Raw genomic sequence first — 14291 nt, 5'->3', positions numbered from 1 at the left:
CAGACGCGCAGGTGCGTTCCTTTGGGCGCAGGTGCGGAGCCAGTCCAAGAGGAAAAATCTTGCACCTGCGAGGCTTTTCCGCAGGTGCGAAAGCCGCAGGTGCGAACACCTTCCGCAGCTGCGAAAAACCTGGCTGGGCAGAATGATTAAAAATTCGGGACTCAGACATTTTGAGCCCATTTTTCCTCCATTTCCGGGCAATTTCAGAGCTTTTGAGAAGGGGGTTTCAGCTAGCAATTGAAAGGTAAGTTAATTCCACACTCCTTGAGTTAAATACATAGATTATAGGTATATTATAACTAGTAAATCTTAGAAATCAAGGGTTTAGGTGAAAAACAAAGATTTTTATAAAAATGAGATTTTAACCACGAAAATAGTTATGGAATTGGATAGAAATTATATATTTGAGTTCTTGAGATTATGGGTAACGTTTTCATCAAAAAATTTCCGGAATCCGGGCACATGGGCCCGGGGTGAATTTTAAAAAAATTTACCATTTTGGATAGAGTAATTTAATTAATAGATGAATTTCGAATTATTGAATATATATTAATTATTTTATATAACTTTTGGATAGTTTCGGATTTTTTGGCATTGAATCGAGAATTTTACGCGATGCGATAATCGAAAAGTGGACTTTTAGACGAGGTAAGTCTCTTGTCTAATCTTGCGAGGGGAAAATTACCCCGTAAGGATGAGGTGATGAGAGTCTGTGCGTTGCTACTATTAATGCTAAAGTCTGGGTAGTTTAGGACTCAAAGCATGAATTACTTGTGTAAATTGTATTCCTTGTTTAATTAATATTATTTGATATATTTATATATATATATAATGTGAATTGTTAGATGAAAATATTATATATATATATATATATATATATATATATATATATATATATATATATATGTGTATTGTTAGATCAAAATATTAAAGGATGGAAAAGTTTATATGTTTGATTTTCTGTTTAAATTAATTAATTGTTAAAAAAATTATTCTTCCTCCCGAATTTATCTCATAATAAATATACTCTCCTTCCGGAGGTACATAAGAAAATATCCTCCTTTCTTGTAGAGCGAGCCGAACGCCTCGGCAGGATAGATGCATTTATGGATCGCGCCGCACGTCCCTCGGCAGTGTACACGACACTCTGGATCGGGCCGTACGTCCTCGGCAGAAATCATGCTTAATAATAATAATAATTACACGATACTTTAATATCTTATTTCAGCTTGCGAAGCTAATTGATAAATTGGAAAATCCTTGGAATTTAATGAATTATTATTCTTGCTTGTTAAATAATTAATTGTTATTCGTGAAAATGATATTTAATTGATAAATTGGAAATTATTAGAATTTAAGGAATTTAATTAATATATTGAGAATTGTTGCATTTGAAGAATTTTGATTATTTCCGTTGATTAAATAAATTATTATAAATTCTGTAAATCATGTTGATTTATATATCCTAGCTGTATTTCAATTATTATTATTGCCCCATAGTGAGTGTCAAAGTCGGCCATCTCGTCTCTACCACTTCGAAATTAGGCTTGATACTTACTTGGTATACGTTATTTACGTACTCATACTACACTTGCTGCACTTTTTGTGCAGGAACTGAGGCAAGTACTAGTGGGGGACCTATCGTCTTACACCCACATTATCTAGGGACATAGTGGTGAGCTGTTTCTCCGATCCGTTCTACAGCTACTACTGTCTCTCTTTGTATTTTAATTTTGTCTATTTTTATTTCAGACAACATTTGAGGTTTTGTATAATCTACTAGATGCTCATACATTTGTGACACCAGGTCTTGGCACACACATTGGTAGAGTTTGGGTTTTATTATATTTTCTTGGTTTTAAATTTTATCAATGTATGCTTAATTTATTGGTTGGCTTGCCTAGCTGTAGTGTTGGGCGCCATCACGACTTATAGGTAAAATTGGATCGTGACAACATGGTATCAGAGCACTAGGTTCAATTAGGTCTCACAAGTTATGAGCAAGCCTAATAGAGTCTTGCGGATCGGTACGGAGACGTCTGTACTTATCTTCAAGAGGCTATAGGGTGTTAGGAAATTACCTTTCTTCATATTCCATCGTGCAATTAATGTAGTACTAAATATCCTTCTTTTATTCTCTCACAGATAGTGAGAACGCGCTCGAATGAAGTTCCAGACCAGGGAAGAGCTACTCCCCCAGTTGCTAGAGGCCGAGGGAGGGCTCCAGCCCGTGGTAAAGGGGGAGGATGTCCCAGGACTGTTCCAGTTATACCGCCAGTGGGTCCAGCATAGAATCCCATTATTGAGGAGCAGGGTGAGGTACCTGTGGCAGAGCCCGCTCCTGTCAATTTCACATCTGCACCGAGATTTCAGGATGTCATGGGTCGTATGCTACGGTTCATGAAAAATATAACTCAGGCCGGTTTATTTCCGGCAGACCCAGCCACATCTCAGGCAGGCGGGGGAGCACAGACCCCTACCGCACAGGCTCATAGACAGGCAACTGTTGTATATCAGACCCAGGGTGCATTACCCGTGGGTGGAGCCCAGCCAGTGGCAGCAGCTACACCTGAGCCCAGGCCAGCTGTAGCCGCCGATCCGCAGAAACTATTGGACAGATGGACTAGACTACATCCTTCTGTCTTTGGGGGTGAGCGACATGAGGATCCCCAGGATTTCATTGATCGGTGCAAGGATAGACTGTACAACATGAGGATATTGGAGTCTCATGGGGTAGACTTTGCTACTTTTCAGCTAGAGGGCAGAGCCCGTAGATGGTGGCAGTCTTATGCTCTTGGCAGACCAGCAGATTCTCCTCCCATGACTTGGGACAGGTTCACCCGTATCTTCCTGTACAGGTATATTCCACCCTCGTATAGGGAAGAGTTGCGGTTTTAGTTTGAGCAGCTCCAGCTAGGTCAGATGTTAGTGACTGATTATGAGGCGAGGTTTTCTGAATTATCTCTCCATGCACTTATGATACTCCCTACTGAGGCGGAGAGAGTGCGGAAGTTTGTAGCCAGTTTACATACTGGTATTCAGGCCACTATGGCTCGAGAGGTTGAGATGGGTACTTCTTATGAGCGAGTTATGGAGATAGCCCAGAGGATTGGTGGTGTGTGTCAGCGGAGCCGAGAGCAATTTATGAGAGATAAGCGGTTCAGGTACTCTGGAGAGTTCAGAGGTGCTCCATCTGGGGGCAGAGGTCAGTTCGTGAGGGGGCAGTCCAGCAGACCCCAATTTCCAGCACCACCACCTCCTCGAGGTGCTCCAGTGCGACCTTATCTCAGTGCTATACCAGAGAGTTCCTACCGCCCACCAGCTATTCAGGGTCCTCCCAGTGGGTATTCAGTTCCCCAGGGCCAGACACTTAGTCAGCAGCACATCGCACCGAAAAGTTATTACGAGTGCAGGGATCCCAGTCACATGTAGAGGTTTTTCCCCAGGCTTCTGGGTAGACCAGTACAGCAGGGTCAGCAACCTATGCTTACCGGACCAGTTGCTCCACCAGTAGTCTGACCACCAAGAGGTGGAGGACAGGTGGGTAGGGGTCGTCCTAGAGGTGGAGGTCAGCCAGGCGGAGGCCAGCCAGTTGGCGCTCCAGCTCGGTTCTATGCTTTTCCGGCTAGACCAGATGCAGAGGCCTTAGATGCTGTAATTACAGGTATTATTTCTGTTTGCGACAAAGATGCCTCGGTATTATTTGATCCAGGATCCACGTATTCATATATGTCATCTCTATTTGCTCCATTCCTGGGTATTTCTTGTGATTCCTTGAGTACTCCTGTTTATATGTCCACTCCTGTAGGCGATTCTGTTATTGTGAACCGGATCTACCGGTCCTGTATTATTACATTTTATGGTTATGAAACTAGAGCAGATCTCTTATTGCCCGAGATGATCGATTTTGAAATTATTCTGGGTATGGACTGGTTATCTCCATATCGTGTTATTCTAGATTGTTATGCCAAAACTGTTACCTTGGCTATTCCATCTTTGCCTAGGATGGAGTCGAAGGGTTCATCGGTTAGTTCATTTAATCGGGTTATTTCTTTTATAAAGGCTCAACACATAGTTGAGAAGGGTTGTTTGGCTTATCTAGCCTATGTTCGGAATACTACTGTAGAGACTCCGGCTATTGATTCAGTGCCAGTAGTTCGGGAGTTCTCCGATGTATTTCCTTCAGATCTACCAGGTATGCCACCTGATCGTGATATTGATTTTTTTATTGACTTGGCTCCAAATACTCAGCCTATATCTATCCCACCGTATCGCATGGCTCCGAAAGAATTGAAAGAAAAACTTGAAGAGTTACTAGCCAAAGGGTTCGTCAGACCGAGTGTATCGCCTTGGGGTGCACCAGGACATAGTTGAGTATGTAGCTAGGTGTCTAAATTGCCAGCAAGTTAAATATGAGCACCAGAGGCCAGGTGACCTACTTCAGCAGATAACTATACCAGAGTGGAAATGGGAACGAATTACTATGGACTTTGTAGTTGGGTTGCCGCGGACCTTGAGGAAGTTTGATGCAGTTTGGGTGATTGTTGACAGGTTGACCAAGTCGACACATTTTATTCCTACCGTGACTAGGTATACTTCAGAGAGGTTGGCCCAGATTTATATTCAGGAGATAGTTCGGTTGCACGGTGTGCCAATTTCCATCATATCAGATAGAGGCCCTCAGTTTACTTCACATTTCTAGAGAGCAGTGCAGAGTGAGTTGGGGACCCGTGTAGAGCTCAGCACAACCTTTCATTCACAAATCGACGGGAAATCAGAGCGGACAGTTCAGATTTTGGAGGATATGCTCAGGGCATGTGTGATTGACTTTGGAGGTCAGTGGGATCGTTTCCTGCCTTTGGCCGAGTTTGCTTATAATAACAGTTACCAATCCAGCATCGAGATGGCTCCATTTGAGGCTTTATATGGTCGTCGATGTCGTTTACCTATCAGATGATTTGAGCCTGGTGAGGCTAAGTTATATGGTACTGATTTGGTAAAGGATTCATTGAAAAAGGTAAAGTTGATTCAGAAGCAACTTCGTACAGCACAGTCCAGACAGAAGAGTTACGTGGATCAGAAAGCGCTTGATTTATCCTTTATGGTAGGTGAAAAAGTTCTCTTGAAGGTTTCGCCGATGAAGGGGATTATGAGATTCGGACAGAAGGGCAAGTTGAGCCCAAGGTTTATAGGCCCATTTGAGGTGTTGAGACGAGTTGGGGAGGTTGCTTATGAGCTTCCATTGCCTCCCAGTCTATCGGGAGTTCATCCGGTTTTCCAAGTATCTATGCTCCGGAAGTATCATGCTGACCTATCACATATGTTGGACTTCAGCACAGTTCAGCTAGATCAGAGTTTGGGTTATGAAGAAGAGCCATTTGCCATTGTTGATAAACAAGTTCGCCAGTTGATGTCCAAGAGGATTTCTGCAGTAAAGGTCCAGTGGAGGGGCCAACCAGTCGAGGAAGCGATTTGGTAGGCCGAGGAGGACATGTAGAGCAAATATCCACACTTATTTAATACTCCAGGTATTATTCTAAACCTGTTCGAGGACGAACGTTTATTTAAGAGTTGGAGAATGTAATGACCCAATCGATCATTTTAACTTTTAGAACATCGTTTCCTAAAATAAAACTCCACGAACATGCTTTTATTAATTTATGACTTACGGGAATTGTTGGTTCGGGATTTGGAAGCGTTTGGGTTGAAATCGGAACACTTGGTTCTTTAAGTTAGCTTTAAATAGTCAAGTTTGACTTCGGTCAACATTTTGAGAAAACGACCCCAGAATCGGGATTTGACGGTTCCAATAGGTTCGTATGATGATTTCGGCCTTGGGCGTATGTCCGAATCGGGTTTTAGATAACCCGGGAGCGTTTTGACGCTTAATAGTAAAAATCAACTATTTGAAGGTTTAAAGTTATTTAAATTTGGTTTGGAGTAGGTTTTTGAGAAATTGAAGTCCGTTTGGAATTCCGAGTTTGGGAATAGTTCCGTATAGTGATTTAAGACTTGCACGCAAAATTTTGTATTATTCCGGATAGTTTAAGTACGTTTCGGCGTATTGGAAGTAAATTGAAGAACTTGAAGTTCTTAAGTTTGATTCAATTTGGTTTGGGGTGTGATTCTTAGATTTGATGTTTTTTTACACGTTCCGAGAGTTCGAGCGAGTCCATTTTATGATTTCAAACCTGTTGGTATGTTCGGGCGGGGCTCCGGGGGCCCCGAGTGTTAACCGGACGAGGCTCGGATCAATTTTGGAATTTTGAAGAAGAGCTGAAGCTTCCAGCTTCTGGTACGATCACACCTGCGCATGGTCAGCCGCAGGTGCGAGCCACCAGCCGTAGGTGTGAAGGGGAGGATCTGCCCAGCCATCGCAGATGCGAAGAATTGGGCGCAGAAGCAGACGCGCAGGTGCGGTCCTTTGGGCGCAGGTGCGGAGCCAATCCAAGAGGAAAAATCTCGCACCTGCGAGGCTTTTCCGCAGGTGCGAAAGCCGCAGGTGCGAACATCTTCCGCAGGTGCGAAAAACCTGTCTCGGCAGAATGATTAAAAAGTCGGGGCTCAGACATTTTGAGCTCATTTTTCCTCTATTTCTGGGCGATTTCAGAGCTTTTGAGAACGGGGTTTCAGCTAGCAATTGAAAGGTAAATTAATTACTCACTCCTTGAGTTAAATACATAGATTATAGGTAGATTATAACTTGTAAATCTTAGAAATCAAGGGTTTAGGTGAAAACCTAGATTTTTATAAAAATGAGATTTTAACCACGAAAATGGTTATGGAATTGGATAGAAATTAAATATTTGAGTTCTTGAGATTATGTGTAACGTTTTCATCCGAAAATATTCGAATTCCGGGAACATGGGCCCGGGGTGAATTTTAGGAATTTTTATCATTTTGGATAGAGTAATTTAATTAATAGATGAATTTCGAATTATTGTACATATATTAATTATTTTTTATAACTTTTGGATAGTTTCGGATTTTTCCTCATTGAATCGAGAATTTTACGCGACGCGATAATCGGAAAGTGGACTTTGAGATGAGGTAAGTCTCTTGTCTAATCTTGTGAGGGGCAAATTACTCCGTAAGGATTAAATTGAATAATTATTGATAACTATGGGGGCTGCGTACGCACGAGGTGACGAGAGTCCGTGCGTAGCTACTATTAATGCTAAAGTCCGGGTAGTTTAGGACTCAAAGCATGAATTACTTGTGTAAATTGTATTTCTTGTTTAATTAATATTATTTGATATATTTTTATATATATTGTGAATTGTTAGATCAAATTATTAAAGGATGGAAAAATTTATATGTTTGATTTTCTGTTTAAATTAATTAATTATTAAAAGAAATTATTCTTCCTCCCGAATTTATCTCATAATAAATATGCTCTCCTTCCGTAGGTACATAAGAAAATGTCCTCCTTTCTTGTGGAGCGAACCGAACGCCTCGGCAGGATAGATGCATCTATGGATCGCGTTGTACGTCCCTCGGCAGTGTACACGACACTCTAGATCGGGCCGTACGTCCTCGGCAGAAATCGTGTTTAATAATAATAATAATTACACGATACTTTAATAGCTTATTTCAGCTTGCGAAGCTAATTGATAAATTGAAAAATTCTTGGAATTTAATGAATTATTATTCTTGCTTGTTAAATAATTAATTATTATTACTGAAAATTATATTTAATTGATAAATTAAAAATTATTCAAATTTAAGGAATTTAATGAATATATTGAGAATTGTTGCATTTGAAGAATTTTGATTATTTCCGTTGATTAAATAAATTATTGTAAATTCTGTAAATCATGTTGATTTATATATCCTAGCTGTATTTCAATTATTATTATTGCCCCATAGTGAGTGTCAAAGTCGGCCATCTCGTCTCTACCTCTTCGAAATTAGGCTTGATACTTATTGGGTACATGTTGTTTACGTACTCATACTATACTTGTTGCACTTTTTGTGCAGGAATTGAGGCAAGTACTAGTGGGAGACCTATCGTCTTACACCCACGTTATCCAGGGATATAGTGGTGAGCTGTTTCTCTGATCTGTTCTGCAGCTACTAGTGTCTCTCTTTGTATTTTAATTCTGTCTATTTTTTATTTCGGACAGCATTTGAGGTTTTGTATAATCTACTAGATGCTCATACACTTGTGACACCGGGTCTTGGCACATATATTGGTAGAGTTTGAGTTTTATTATATTTTCTTGGTTTTAAATTTTATCAATGTATGCTTAATTTATTGGTTGGCTTGCCTAGTTGTAGTGTTGGGCGCCATCACGACTTATAGGTGAAATTGGGTCGTGACACAAACTTTTCAATTTGCAAATCTTGTGCCAAAACATATTAAATGAATCCAGAATGACTTCAAATTTGGTAAACAAGTCATAAATGACATAACAGAGCTATTCAAATTTTTAGAATCGGATTCCGTCTCCGATATCAAAAAGTCAACCCCGTGGAAAAACTTGAAAGTCTTTACCCTTTAAATTGTTAGTTCCGTTAAATGGTCATAACTTGAGTTAGGGACTTCCAAATTAAATTTCGGGCATACGCTCAAGTCCCAAATCACGATACGGAGCTATCAAAACTGTCAAAATATTGATCCGGGTCCGTTTACTAAAAATATTGACCAAAGTTAACTTAATTGAGTTTTAAAACTCTATTTCACATTTTAATCCATTTTTCACATAAAAATGTTTCGGAAAATTTTACGGACTACGCACGTAAGTTGAGGAATGATAAATGGTATATTTTGAGGTCTTAGAATACAGAATTACTTATTAAATTTAAATATGACATTTTGGGTCATCACATTATAGGAGTGATAAGGGTGGCTATTGATATTGTCAGGGCAGAGGGATACGGGAGGCTATTATAGGAGTGATAATGGTGGCTATAGGAGAGATAAGGATGGCTATTATCAGGGATGATATGTGATGATGTGGAGTTATTGTGTTGGTAAGTGAACCTAGTGCTCGGACGAAGTTAGAGGGTGATCTCAAGGACTTAAGGTAGAGCTGCTTGGTCGTCGCAGTCCCTTGGAGTCCTTCTATTTCTATTGTACTGTTAATTTCTTATTCGAACAGTATTGTATATTCGGTACTCGTGATCATTCTATGTATTCAGTTAGAGTTCGTGACTCAGTATTACCAGTCTTGAGAGATTTTTATATTTGTTTCCGCTGTTGGTTTTGATTACCTATTTAATTCATATTAAAAAAAATGACTTGAAATGTAATTGTAATCGGCTTACCTAGTCTTAGAGACTAAGTGCCATCACGACGCCTGTGGTGAAATTTTGGGTCGTGACAGATTTCTTTCCCTTCCTGCTTCTTTCTCCTCTTCGTTATCTTATCACTTTACTAATTTAGTTCCTTGTTTTCTTTCATTTACTAACCTAAACAATAAACATTAGGATCAATAAAAAAGAATTAAAATAATTAACGAAGTTAATGAAAAAAGCTAGTAAGCACGAAAAAACATTTAAAATGAAAAAAGAAAAGAAGCTAGTTGAGAAAGAATAGGAAGCGAGGGAAGGTATTAAAGGAGCAACACAAAAATTGCAAAAATAGTGTGATTCCCTAAATTATGGTGTCTTGTTTGGCTTAAATATGTACGGTCAAACATCTCTATAACAGTCTCGTTTGTTCCAAATATTTTTGAATATTATAGCGAAGTGTTGTTCTAGAGAACATATATTATAACATAACATGAAAATTGGTTTCGGAAAAAGCTCGACTTTTATATTGAAATATTGTTATATATGAATACTGTTATAGAGAGATCTGACAGTATAAACAAACAAAAATTAAAAAATACATTTCACATTCCAAATGAATACCACATTCAGTATACATTAAATTCATAAGAAATTGAGTGGCCGAGTGACAAAGAAGAGTAATTAAGAGGATTAAGAAATTAAGTGACTCTTAAATTTACGATTATTCTTAAACTGGTCTGTGCCATTGTTCCTCTCCCACTCTCCCAATGTTCACAAACTCTATCAATACTGAGCGAGCAATAAAAATGACGACCTCTTGCAATTTAGATCTTCCTCGATCTATTGCTCATCAGTAACTCCAAACAGACACTATTACACAATAATAAACATCAATTATAGGAAAGGTGAGGAAAATCAAAATGTTTAGAGTTACTGCGGAAAAAGAAAAAAAGAGGAAAAACATTTTGTTGACCGTACATCTTTATTGAAGGAAAAAAATGTTCAAAAATGAGAAAGCAATACCCGAACTCATTGGAAAAACCTTTTAAAAAGCAAGCAAAAAGGTATAAAAACTACCGAGCCTGCAACAATACTTGCCTCTGCGGGGAATACATCTCATGCAGAAATAATATTCACAGTAATAAAAGCGGAAATATCACATGGCACCGAGATACGGTAATTAACAAGAATAAAAGAGTGATAACGACACCAAGATTTTTACGTGAAAAAACCCTTTGAATAAGGAAAAAAAATCACGACCCCGAGACAAGCAACTGATATCACTATAGCAAGGAATTTTATACTTTGTAGGTCCGAGTAAAATACTCCAAAGACTACTACAACACTCAAAAGAAATAACCCTCTTTTGATATTCCTACTTCACTATAATATCGCTCACTCTCTATTTTTCTCACAGACTATTTTCTTATACCTTGTCTGTGAAACCTCACTCTTTCTTTCGCTCTTTGTTGGTGTATGGAAATGAGAGCTGAAGCTCTCCTTTTATAGCCGAAGCCTTACTCTCCAAAGCCTACTATATTTAATAATTTACACACACTTTTTCTTCTGTTTCTTCAATGTTGATAAATCAACAAAGTTGGCTACCAAACCAAAATAATTCAACAAAGTGGGCTACCAAACCATAGAAATTCAACAAAGTTGGCTACCAAATCAAAAAAAATTTCCTTAGGCACATGCCTATTACTTTGGCTTTTGAATGAGATAGACCCCATCAATCTCCCCCTCCAGTCTCATTCATCTAGATGAGGTAGCACTATCTTCTAGTTTGAGTGCATGCCGACAAGTTCTTTGCATATCTCGAACTTGTCTCTTGGTACCACATTGGTCAACATATCAGTAGGATTTTCACTCGTGTGAATCTTTTTGACATGTAAAGATTCGTTCTCCACCTGCTCATGAATCCAATGATATCTCACATCTATATGCTTTGTTCTTGCATGGTACATGGAGTTCTTGCTCAAGTCTATTACGCTTTGACTGTCATAATAGACGACATACTCATTTTGATGCAATTCCAGCTATTGAAGAAACCGCTTGAGCCATACCATCTCCTTGCCAGCTTCTGTAGCGGCAATGTACTCTACTTCAGTTGTTGAAAGTGTAATACACTTCTGTAATTTAGACTGCCATGATATAGCTCCCCCTGAAAATATAAATACATATCCAGTAGTGAATTTTCTGTTATCAATGTCACCTGCCATATCAACATCTGTATAGCCCTTCAAGATTGGATGAGATCCTCCAAAGCATAAACAATCTCCCACGGTACCTCTCAGGTACCTGAGTATCCACTTGACTGCTTCCCAATGTTCCTTTTCATGATTTTCAAGGAATCTGCTAACAACACCAACTGCATGAGCAATATCAGGTCTGATGCATACCACTGCATACATCAAGCTTTCGACTGCTGAAGAATAAGAAACTCTAGCCATGTTCCCTTTCTCCTCCACTGCTGTACGACACATCTTCTTAATCAACTTTAGATGACTAGCAAGATTCAACTTTTGTGATCGGCCCCTTATCTTTTCCTACAATTAACATGTCATCCATATACAACAACAATATAATAAAGTTATTTTTAAAAAATCTTTTGAAGTATAAACATGGACATGGATCAGAATATGTCTTTGTGTAAGTTTGACTTTTCATGAATGAGTCAAACTTCTTGTACCACAACCTTGGTGCCTGCTTCAACCCATAAAGACTCTTATTCAGTTTGCACACCATGTGTTTCCTTTCAGCTACTTCAAATCCTTCTCGCTGCTCTATATAGATCTCCTTTTTCCAAATCTCCGTGAAGAAATGCAGTTTTCACGTCCAACTGTTCCAATTCAAGATCTAGGCTAGATGCTAAGCTCAAGATTGTTCGAATAGAAGTCATTTTGACAAAGGTGAAAAAATTTTGTCAAAATCAATACCTTTCTTCTGTTCGAAGCCTTTAACCACCAATTAAGCTTTGTATCTGACCAACTTTCCATTTCCATCTTTCTTGATTTTAAAGACTCACTTACATTTGAGTGGTCTTTTACCCTTTGAAAGTTTAACCAGCTTGTAAGTGCCATTTTTCTGTAGAGATTTCATCTCTTCTTGCATGTCTTTCATCTACTGGTTCTTTTCTGGATGGGACATCACCTCCTTAAGACTTTCTGGCTCCCCTTCATCACTGATGAGGACATACTCTGTAGAAGGGTACTTGCATGACTCTTCCCTTGGCCTCTCTGATCTCCTTAGAGGTTGAGGTTGTTCTTCTTCCTGAGTGGGGTACTGCACTTGCTCGACATCATCATCAAGTTGCTCCCCCTGCTCAATAACCTCACCAGATTACTCCCCCTGCTCGGCAACCTCGTCGGGCGTACTTTCTGCACTTGTGGGATAGTTAGAAGAAGAAGGAATGGTAACAAGGTTAGGAATTATACCATCAACTTCACTTTCTCGGAAGATTACATCTCTGCTTCTGATGATCTTCTTCTTTACAGGATCCCACAATCTGTACCCGAACTCTTCATCTCCGTATCCGATGAATATACAGGGAATAGATTTATCATTCAGCTTTGTTCTCTGCTCCTTTGATACATGTGCAAAAGCTCTACAACCGAACACCTTGAGATGTGAGTACGACACCTCTTTGTTGATCCAAACTCTCTCTAGGATGTCAAATGCCAACGGAACTGATGGACTCCTATTGATTAGGTAACAGGTTGTCTGAACTACTTCACCCCAGAATGACTTAGGCAGTTTAGCCATTTTGAGCATGTTTCTCACCTTCTCTACAATAGTGCGATTCATCCTTTCAGCTACGCCATTGTGTTGTGGGGTCCCAGGAATGTCTTTTCATGTCTTATCCCATGGCTCGAACAATACTTTTCAAATTTTTCTTGAAGTGTACTCACCTCCATTGTTACTTCGGAGACGCTTTAGCTTTTGGCGTGTCTCCCTTTCCACCATAGCATGGAACTTTTGGAAAAATTAAAACACCCGATCTTTGATTTTTAAAATATAAACCCATAATTTTCGTGAAGCATCATCAATAAAAGTAATAAAATATTTGTTACCGCCCATCGATTCAATTTTTATTGGACCACAAACATCAGAATATACCAAATCAAGCATATTTAATTTTTTTTTCAGAATGAGACTCTATCTTGCTTACCAAATAAACAGTAGTCACAAGGTTTTACCGTTGTGCCTTTGGCATAAGAAATGAGTGATTTCTTGGCAAGAATCTGCAATCCCTTCTCGCTCATATGACCCATTCTTTTGTGCCATAAATCTGCAGAAATCTCATCTTGTGCCGCGTTGAATTCACCTTGGCATATTTCTGCATTTGTCATGTACAACGTGCCACGAGCAACTCCCTTTGCAATCACCAATGATTCCTTGGTGAGTCTCCATTTTTGATTTGCAAAATAGTTCTCGTATCCATCTCGGTCTAAAGCAATTCTCGAGATCAAGTTCATCCACAAATCAAGTACATGTCGAACGTCCTTCAGAACCAATGTGCATCCGACATTTGTCTTGATACAAATGTCATCAATCCCCGAAATCTTTGAGTAACTTGTGTTACTCATTCTCACAAGGCCGAAATTACCTGCTACATATCTGCAAAAAAGATATTTTACCGGTGTGGCATGATAAGATGTTGTTGTATCAACCACCCATTCCGACTCTGGACCTGATAAGTGCATGCATTCCTCTTCCTCGTTTATAAAGAGGACAACATTATCAATGTTTTGCACCATGGCGGCTATGTTGTCTTCATTCTTCTGTCCACTAGTTTCACCTTTGCCCTTCCTTAGATTTGGGCAATCTCTTTTGAAGTGACCTGGTTGATCACAATTGTAGTAATTTCTAGCTCTTGATTTGGATCGGTTCTTAGACTTCCCACGAGCTCCGGTTCTACTATAGTTGCTCAAACTCATTTGATAACTCTGCCTCTACCTTCTGTGATGAGAGCATGTCCTTGATTTTCAGGCTTCTTTCTCATCTTCTCATTAAGTAGAAGAGCCGATGTGACATCTTTCAACTCAATGGTA

The sequence above is a fragment of the Nicotiana tomentosiformis genome, chromosome 1 (genome assembly GCF_000390325.3).
Source record: "Nicotiana tomentosiformis chromosome 1, ASM39032v3, whole genome shotgun sequence".
Classification (NCBI taxonomy): Eukaryota; Viridiplantae; Streptophyta; class Magnoliopsida; order Solanales; family Solanaceae; genus Nicotiana; species Nicotiana tomentosiformis.
Note: the sequence above shows the minus strand (reverse complement) of the source record.